Source organism: Mustela erminea, chromosome 13 (genome assembly GCF_009829155.1).
Source record: "Mustela erminea isolate mMusErm1 chromosome 13, mMusErm1.Pri, whole genome shotgun sequence".
NCBI classification, from domain to species: domain Eukaryota; kingdom Metazoa; phylum Chordata; class Mammalia; order Carnivora; family Mustelidae; genus Mustela; species Mustela erminea.
In genome coordinates, this window is record NC_045626.1 from 74,300,295 (window position 1) to 74,308,458 (window position 8,164).

An 8,164-nucleotide genomic window follows, 5' to 3' on the forward strand; every position below is an offset into this window, starting at 1 on the left:
GTGCGCAGCCACCGTGCTCTATACCATTTCATAAAGTAGGGACTGAAACTACCCCTGTTTTGCAGATGAAGACACTGAGGCTCAGACCTCAAAGCACAGTTGGTGGTAGGGCAGGAAGTTAGAGGACAGGGCCTGTGTTCTTCATCACGGGGCTCTGCTGGCACAGTGGACCATCAAGGAAGGTGGCTGGAGGGATGGGCAGGTGACAGAGCTTCTGGAAGCAGAGGAGGATGAAGGCCAGCTGTGACTTTGGCAGAGGTAAGGTGGGAGGGAGACATGCAGCAGGCTTGGTGGCCCTGCAGTCCTACCATTCCTCCTGCCTGGGAGTGGCGGAGCAGGAAGGTCCATGCCCATGTCTGTGTGGTCCCCTGCCCACCCCAGGCAGGCTTAGAGGAACAGGATCCACGTGACAACATGTGTGTTTCGTCTTTCCCCTCCTTACTTTTGCCACAAATATTTCCAGCCTTTTCAGTCTGTTTGAAATTGAAACTCTCGGTAACTGCTGCTCAAGTAATAAGACTGATCTGTGAGTGGAGGATGCTGCCCATTTCACCAGTTTCCGTGATTCAGGGATCTCACAGATTCCGTGGTGACACACACCCTGTCAGCCCTACTGGGAGGAGCAGCCCTGGACCTGTCGCTAGAAGCAGGAGGGCTCCAGGGCCCAGCACAGCGTGGACAGGGAGTTCACCCGTTCCCAGAGTAGGGAGAGAGAGCTCCCCACGGAGGCTAGAAGCCGGAATCTGACCTGCTTCTGCCAATTAAATCAAGATGAAATCCTACCCAAGTCCAGACACAGGGACCAGGGTGTGCAGGCAGGTTGTTTCCTAGGGGCAGGGAGGCCTCCTCTTGGCAGGAAAACAAGTCAATTTGGGCTCTGCGCTTTTTGTTATTTACCTTTAGCACATCCACATCACCCTTCTCCACATTTCACAGATGAACAGGGCCAAGAGAGGGGTCCCCTGGCCTCGACATAGTGGAGGTAGAGCATCAGAGAACCCAAGCGCTTGGGCCACACCCTCTGCCCTTCACTCCAGCACTTCTGTTTGCCACCACCTCCCACGGGAGCTCTAAATTCAGAAATACGTCTGCCGCATCCACGTAGAATTCTAAAGTGACCGCCTGGGTAGCTGCAACCCAGGTAAGAAAGAGAACACTGCCTTTCCCCCCAGGAGCCCCCATGGGCCCCTCCTTCCCCTGGACTTCAGTGCTCACTGCTCCTAGCTTTTGGTTCCATGCCCTGTGTGTGTTCCCAGACCTAAGTAAGAGCTGTGTTTTGTCTGGTTTTGAACATGTAAATGAACCCTAATGGTGTATTCTCTTCTTTCCCTCAATCTTGTGAGTCAGCTAGGTCAACGTGCATGCCTCTGCTAAGATTTCCCATGTTGTGTAGCATTCATGCATTGTATACACATGATTTATTTATCTAGTATTTTAGTGATGGACGTTTCAGTTATTTCTAGTTCTTGCTCTTAAAAAACTCTGAAAGGTATGTCTTTTGGTACATGTAGGACTATACTTCTGTGGGAGATATATATGGACCTGGATTGTAGAAAACGTACATCTCCAAATGTGTAATGCTGTTTTTATCCCTTTTTCCAAAGTGTTGTACCAGCAGAATGTGAGACTTCCCATTGTTCTGCATCTTCATGAACACTGATATAAAAGCTGTGTCAATTTTATCAATCCAGAGGCACCCGGCTGGCTCAGTCGGTAGAGCGTGCAACTCTTGATCTCAGGGTTGTGAGTTCAAGCCCCACATTGAGTGTAGAGATGACTTTAAAATAAATCTTTAAAAAAAATTTTGTCAATCCACAGGGTTTATGGTAGCATCTCAGTTTCATTATGCATTCTTGGACAATATTGCTGTGTGCTTTTCCGGGTTTATTAGCCATTTAGATTTCCTCTTTCATGAAATGCCTGTTTGAGTGTTTACCCATTTTTCAATTAGGTTCTGTTTTTCATTATTCTTCATAGGAGTTTTAAAAATGTTTTGAACATTAGCGTTACAAACATCCTTTAACATTTCTGTGGCACATCTTTTCCTTCTTAGGTGTCTTTTGAAATAAGGTGTTTGGAATTTTTTTTTTCTTTAAGATTTATTTATTTTTAGAGAGAGCCTGTGAGTAAAGGAGGAGGGGCTAAGGGGGAGAGAGAGGAAAAGAGGAAAAATCCCAAGCAGAGTCTGCACTGAGTAGAGCCTGACTTGGGGTTCAATCTCACGATCTAGGAGATCACAACCTGAGCCAGAACTAAGAGTTGGATGCTCAACTGACTGAACCACCTAGGCACCCCTGAAATAAGCATTTTATTAAATGTAGTCAAATTTATCAATCTTTTCCTTATGGTTTGTGTTCCTTATGTCTTAAGAAACCTCCCCTCCACTAGACCATTATGTTTTATTTTGAAATAATCATAGATTCACAGAACAGTTGCAAAAATTGTAGTGGTCCCCTGTGCCCTTTGCTCAGTTTCCCCCAGTGATAGCTTCTAACAAACTGCAGTACAGTATCAAGATCAGGATGTGGGTATCGGCACAATCACAGACCTTGTTCAGATGTCCTGACTTTATATGCGTGTGTGCGTGTGTGTGTGTGTGTGTGTGTGTGTGGTTCTTTGCCGTCATATCCACATGTCAGTTCCTGTTGCCTTCACACCACAGTGAAGACAGACCTTCTGTATCACCAAAGGCATCTCCTTCACGCTGCTCCTTGAGAGTCACACCCTGTGCCCTGGCAACTGTGAATCTATTCAGCTCTGCAACTCCGTCCTTTCAAGAATGTTATACAAATGCAATCACAGGACATGACCTTTCAACACTGCCTTTTTCCATAATACCCCTCCAAGTTGTTCAGAGACCAGGGGCCTCAATAGAGGCCCCAGAGGCCATCGTAGGACTGTGCCTTCACCAGAAACCTCCCACATCCATATTTGGAAAAGAGTCCTTAATTTTCCCTGCCAGCCGGTAGGAAGTATCTCTTTAAGGAAAAGAGGCACAGTTGTTTAGTTTTGTCAGTTAGTTTTGTTAATTATCTCTAGAATTTGCCTTTTTCGGTTTTTTAAAAAACATTTCCTCCCTCGTTTCAAAGGTTATATTCTCTGTGTAAAATACAGAAAAGCACCCAAAATGAAAAATAGTCATCATCCCAACTTTTAGAAATACCAAGAGAGTGTTCTGCTTCCTTAAAGAGGGAATTACATAAATGCTGCTTTTGAATAACGTTTTTTTAATTAAAAAAATTTTAAAGTAATTTCTAGCCCAACATGGAGTTCAAACTGATGACCCCAAGATCAGCTCTACCAACTGAGCCAGCCAGATGCCCCTCTTTGGGACAACTTTTCAGTTTAACACAGCATGAACATTTAAAAAAAAAAAAAAGGCATTCCATTTCCTTTTTTTTTTTTTTTTTTAGATTTATTTGACAGAGATCATAAATAGGCAGAGAGAAGGGTTAGAGCCAGATGTGGGGCTCGATCCCAGGACCCTGGGATCATGACCTGAGCTGAAGGCAGAGGTTTTAACCCACTGAGCCACCCAGGTGCCCCAACATTTCATTTCCTTTTAATGCACTGCATAACATCCCAAATTCAGTCTCCTAGTGTTGGACATCCAGGTTATCAGTTTCTGCTATTATAAATAATGCTGTAAGAAACATCTTTATCCCAATTCTATTGTTCTTTTCTGGGCCAGGAGGCAGCATGGCACATTCAGAGAGGGCCCCTGGAAGGCCTTCTCTGGGAGGCCACGAAAGCATGTGACTCTTGGTCTAAAGATGCAGAGGGACACTGTTGAAGAAGGTGGGAGATTTTCATTTTAGGTGTGTGTTTGTAGAAGATCTCTGACTGCAGGATGGAGAAGGAAGTGAGGTGGATGGGTGACTTCAGACAGAACTCAGTGGTAGCCATGAAAGTTAGGGGCAGAGGGAGCAAAGCAAATGGACTTGGAGGTTGCTGGAGCTCAAAGTAGCAGGACTCAGTGCCCCTAGGCTTATGGCTTCTGCAGCTGGCAGGATGGATAGGGGTGCCACTCACTTATCTGAGAACACTGGAGAAGAGCCAGTGTTTTTACTGTTGTTTTGTTTAATGATAGGAGTTTAGTAGGAGAGATCATTTGCTAGTCTTGTGCTGAGTTGGAGGTACCTTTGAGATGCATATCGAAGTAGAGATACAAAAGGGGTGGTAGATATAGGAGTCTAGACTAGAGATACAGATCTAGGATGTTTTAATGGGTAGACAGTGCTGGAAGCCATACGCCTGGCTCACATCATGTAGGAAGGGCCTATGTGGTGAAGAGAAGCCTGGGCCTAAAGGCTGTCACTCCTTGGGTTACAACTGGCAAAGGCCAGAGTGACAGCAAAAGTGCCCAAAGAGAACCCTCTTACATTGTTGGTGGGAATGAAAATTGGTGCAACCACTCTGGAAAACAGCATGGAGGTTCCTCAAAAAGTTGAAAACAGAGCTGGGTATTGACCCAGCCATCGCATTACTGGGTATTTACCCTAAAGATACAAATGTAGTGATCCAAAGGGGCACGTGCACCCAAATATTTATAGCAGTGATGTCCACAATAGCCAAACTATGGAAAGAACCTAGATGTCCATCAACAGATGAATGGATAAAGAAGATGTGGTATATATATATATAATGGAATACTATGCAGCCATCAAAAGAAATGAAATCTTGCCATTTGCAACAACATGGATGGAACTAGAGGGTATCGTGCTTAGCGACATAAGTCAATCAGAGAAAGACAATTATCATATGATCTCTCTGATATGAGGAAGTTGAGAGGCAACATGGGGGGTTTGGGGGGTAGGAAAAGAATAAATGAAACAAGATGGGATTGGGAGGGAGACAAACCATAAGAGACTCTTAATCTCACAAAACAAACCAAGGGTTGCCAGGGGAAGGGGAGTAGGGAGAGGGTGGTTGGGTTATGAACATTGGGGAAGGTATGTGCTATGGTGAGTGCTGTGAAGTATGTAAACCTGGCAATTCACAGATCTGTACCCCTGGGGCTAATACTACATTATATGTTAATAAAAAAAATTTAAAAAAAAAGAAAAAAGAAAGAAATAGAAATCATTAGGCTAAATGGACAGTTTGAAAAAATGAAAAAAAAAAAAAAGTTCCCAAAGAACCTCATTTATATTGTCAACCTAGATGGAGCAAAAAATATGTTAACTGTAAGCCTGTTACATAATGTATATGTTAACTAGAGTAGAATTAGAAAAAAGGAATTCAACAGAGAAAAATCAACAAAACCAAAAGATGGTTCTTTAGAAAGATCAATAAAATCAATAAGCCTCCAGCCAGGCTAAGACAAAAAGAGAGGATACAAATCACTAATATCAGAAATGAAAAGGGGACATCACTACAGATCTCATGAACATCAAAATCAAAATGACAATAAAGGAATACTATGACCAACTCCATGCTCACAAATTGATAACCTAGAAGAAATGAACTGATTCCCTGAAATACTTAACCTGTCAAAATTCAAATATGAAGAAACAATCCGCACAGGCCTACACCTACTTACGAAGTTCAATCAATAATTAATAACCTTCCAAAAATAAAGTACCAGGCTGGCCCAGATGGATTCACTGGAGAATTCTACCAAACATTTAGGGAAGAATGTATACCAATTCCCCATAGGTTTTTTCAGAAGATAAATGCAAAATCCATTCTGTGAGGCCAGCATTACCCTAAAGCCAAACCTAGGCAAAGACATTACCAGAGAAGAAAACTACAGATCAATCTCTCTCATAAACATAAGTGCAAAAATCTTCAACAAAATATTAGCAAATTGAATCCAGTAGTGTATAAAAAGAATTGTATACCACAACCAAGTTAGATTTATCCCCGGTATGCAAGACTGTTCAACATTCAAAACTCAATTAATGTAATCCATCACATCTACAATCTAAAAGAGAAAAATCACATCATATCAATAGATGCAGAAAAGACCTGTGAGGGACGCCTGGGTGGCTCAATGGGTTAAAGCCTCTGCCTTCGGCTCAGGTTATGATCCCAGGGTACCAGGATCAAGCCCCACATTGGGCACTCTTCCTTTCTCTCTCTGCCTACTTGTGATCTCTGTCAAATAAGTAAATAAAATCTTTAAAAAAGAAAAGACAAGATCTGTGGAAAAATCCAATACCCATTTGTAATAAAAACTCTTAGCAAACTAGGAAGAGAGGGGAAATTCTTCAACTTGATAAAAAAAAAAAATCTACAAAAACCTATAGCTAGTATCATACCTAATGGTGAGAAACTCAAAGCTTTCCCACTAAGGTCAGGTACAAGGCAAAGATGTCCCCTTTCACCACTCCTTTTCAACACAGAAGTTGTAGCTAATGCAGTAAGAGAAGAAAAGGAAGTAAAAGATACAGATCAGGAAGGAAGGAATAAAATTGACTTTGTTCACAGATGACATGATCATCTTTATGTACAAAATCTGAAAGAATTAACCAAAAAAACTTCCTGGAACCAATAAGCAATTATAGCAAGGTTATAGGATAGAAAGCTAATGTATAAACGTTAATTATTTTCCTACACACTAGCAACAAAGAGGTGGAATTTGAAATTAAAAACACAGTACCAATTACATTAGCACCCAAAAACAATGAAATACTGTAGGTATAAATTTAAAAAAAAATGTATCAGAGCTATATGAAGGAAAACAAAATTCTGATGAATGAACTTTTACAAAGATATATTTCATTCATGTTAATAGACAGGAAGATTGTTAAAATGTCAGTTCTTCACAACTTGATCTACAGATTCAATGCAATCCCTAACAACTGGCAGGAAGCCTGGCTGGCTCAGTCAGTGGAGAATGCAACTTTTGATCTTGGGGTTGCAAGTTCGAGTCCCCCATTAGGTATAGAAATTACTTAAAAAAAAAAAAAAAAAAGCTGGGCGCCTGGGTGGCTCAGTGGGTTAAGCCGCTGCCTTCGGCTCAGGGTCCTGGGATCGAGTCCCGCATCGGGCTCTCTGCTCAGCAGGGAGCCTGCTCCCTTCTCTCTCTCTCTGCCTGCCTCTCAGTGTACTTGTAATTTCTCTCTGTCAAATAAATAAATAAAATCTTAAAAAAAAAAAAAAAAGTTAAAAAAAAAATTCCAGCAAGTTATTTTGTGGATATCAACAAACTGATTCTAACGTTTATGTGGAGAGGCAAAAGACCCAGAAGAGCCAATACCAATATATTGCAGGAAAAGAACAAATGGTACTACCCAACTTTAAGACTTAAAGCAACAGGAATCAAGACAGTGGTATTGACTATAGAATGGATCAGATTAAGGAGGCCAGAAATACACTGACAATAAATACAGTCAACTGATCTCTGACAAAGGAGCCAAGGTACTGTGATGACACAAGTACTCTTTCAAATAAATGGTTCTGGACCAACTGGACATCTATGTGACCAAAAAATGAATAAAGACACAGACCTGACACCCTTCAAGTATGTGCTGAATGAGCACGAAGAGTGAAAACACAGAAAATAAGAATTACTTTAATATTAGTAGTGACTTCAGCACCATCTGTTCCAAAGGAACTGAACTTCATAGAAGAACCTGTGAAGAATAATCTAAAAAACACTAATTTTACAGGGCACAGAAAAAGGTGCTAGAAAAAACAGGGAAAAGAAAAAGGTGCTTAGAAACAACATGGCCAATATACATACATGACCAGAGAACAAACTACACATGAGAGAAGAGGACTCTGGGCTATGCTGGAAGCAGTAAGGCAAGGGAAGCTCGAAACTTAGAGAGTATTATTTTGGTTTGAGTTTGGAGAGGAAGCATTTACATGAATTAAAAAAGATCGGCATCACAAAAATGGCTTCAAAAACAAGAAATTTGAAAATAAGAAATAGTAAGATATTTACGTGCCTACTTACCAGGCATTCTGGCCACATCAAATCTATAGTGGAGCTAGTAATTCCCTGTGGTTTACTTAAAAGAGGATCTAGTAAAAATAAGAGGGGGAGATACGACGATTTCCATAAGAAAAAACTGACATAGCCTAGAAAATGTGAGCAGTCGTAGGAAATATGCAAAGCTATAGGAGATGTGGATTAAGTCAGTACAAACCTTTCACTCTACAGGGCCCACTTGGCAACAATTACTAAAAGCGACAGTAACAAAGCCAGGAAAAC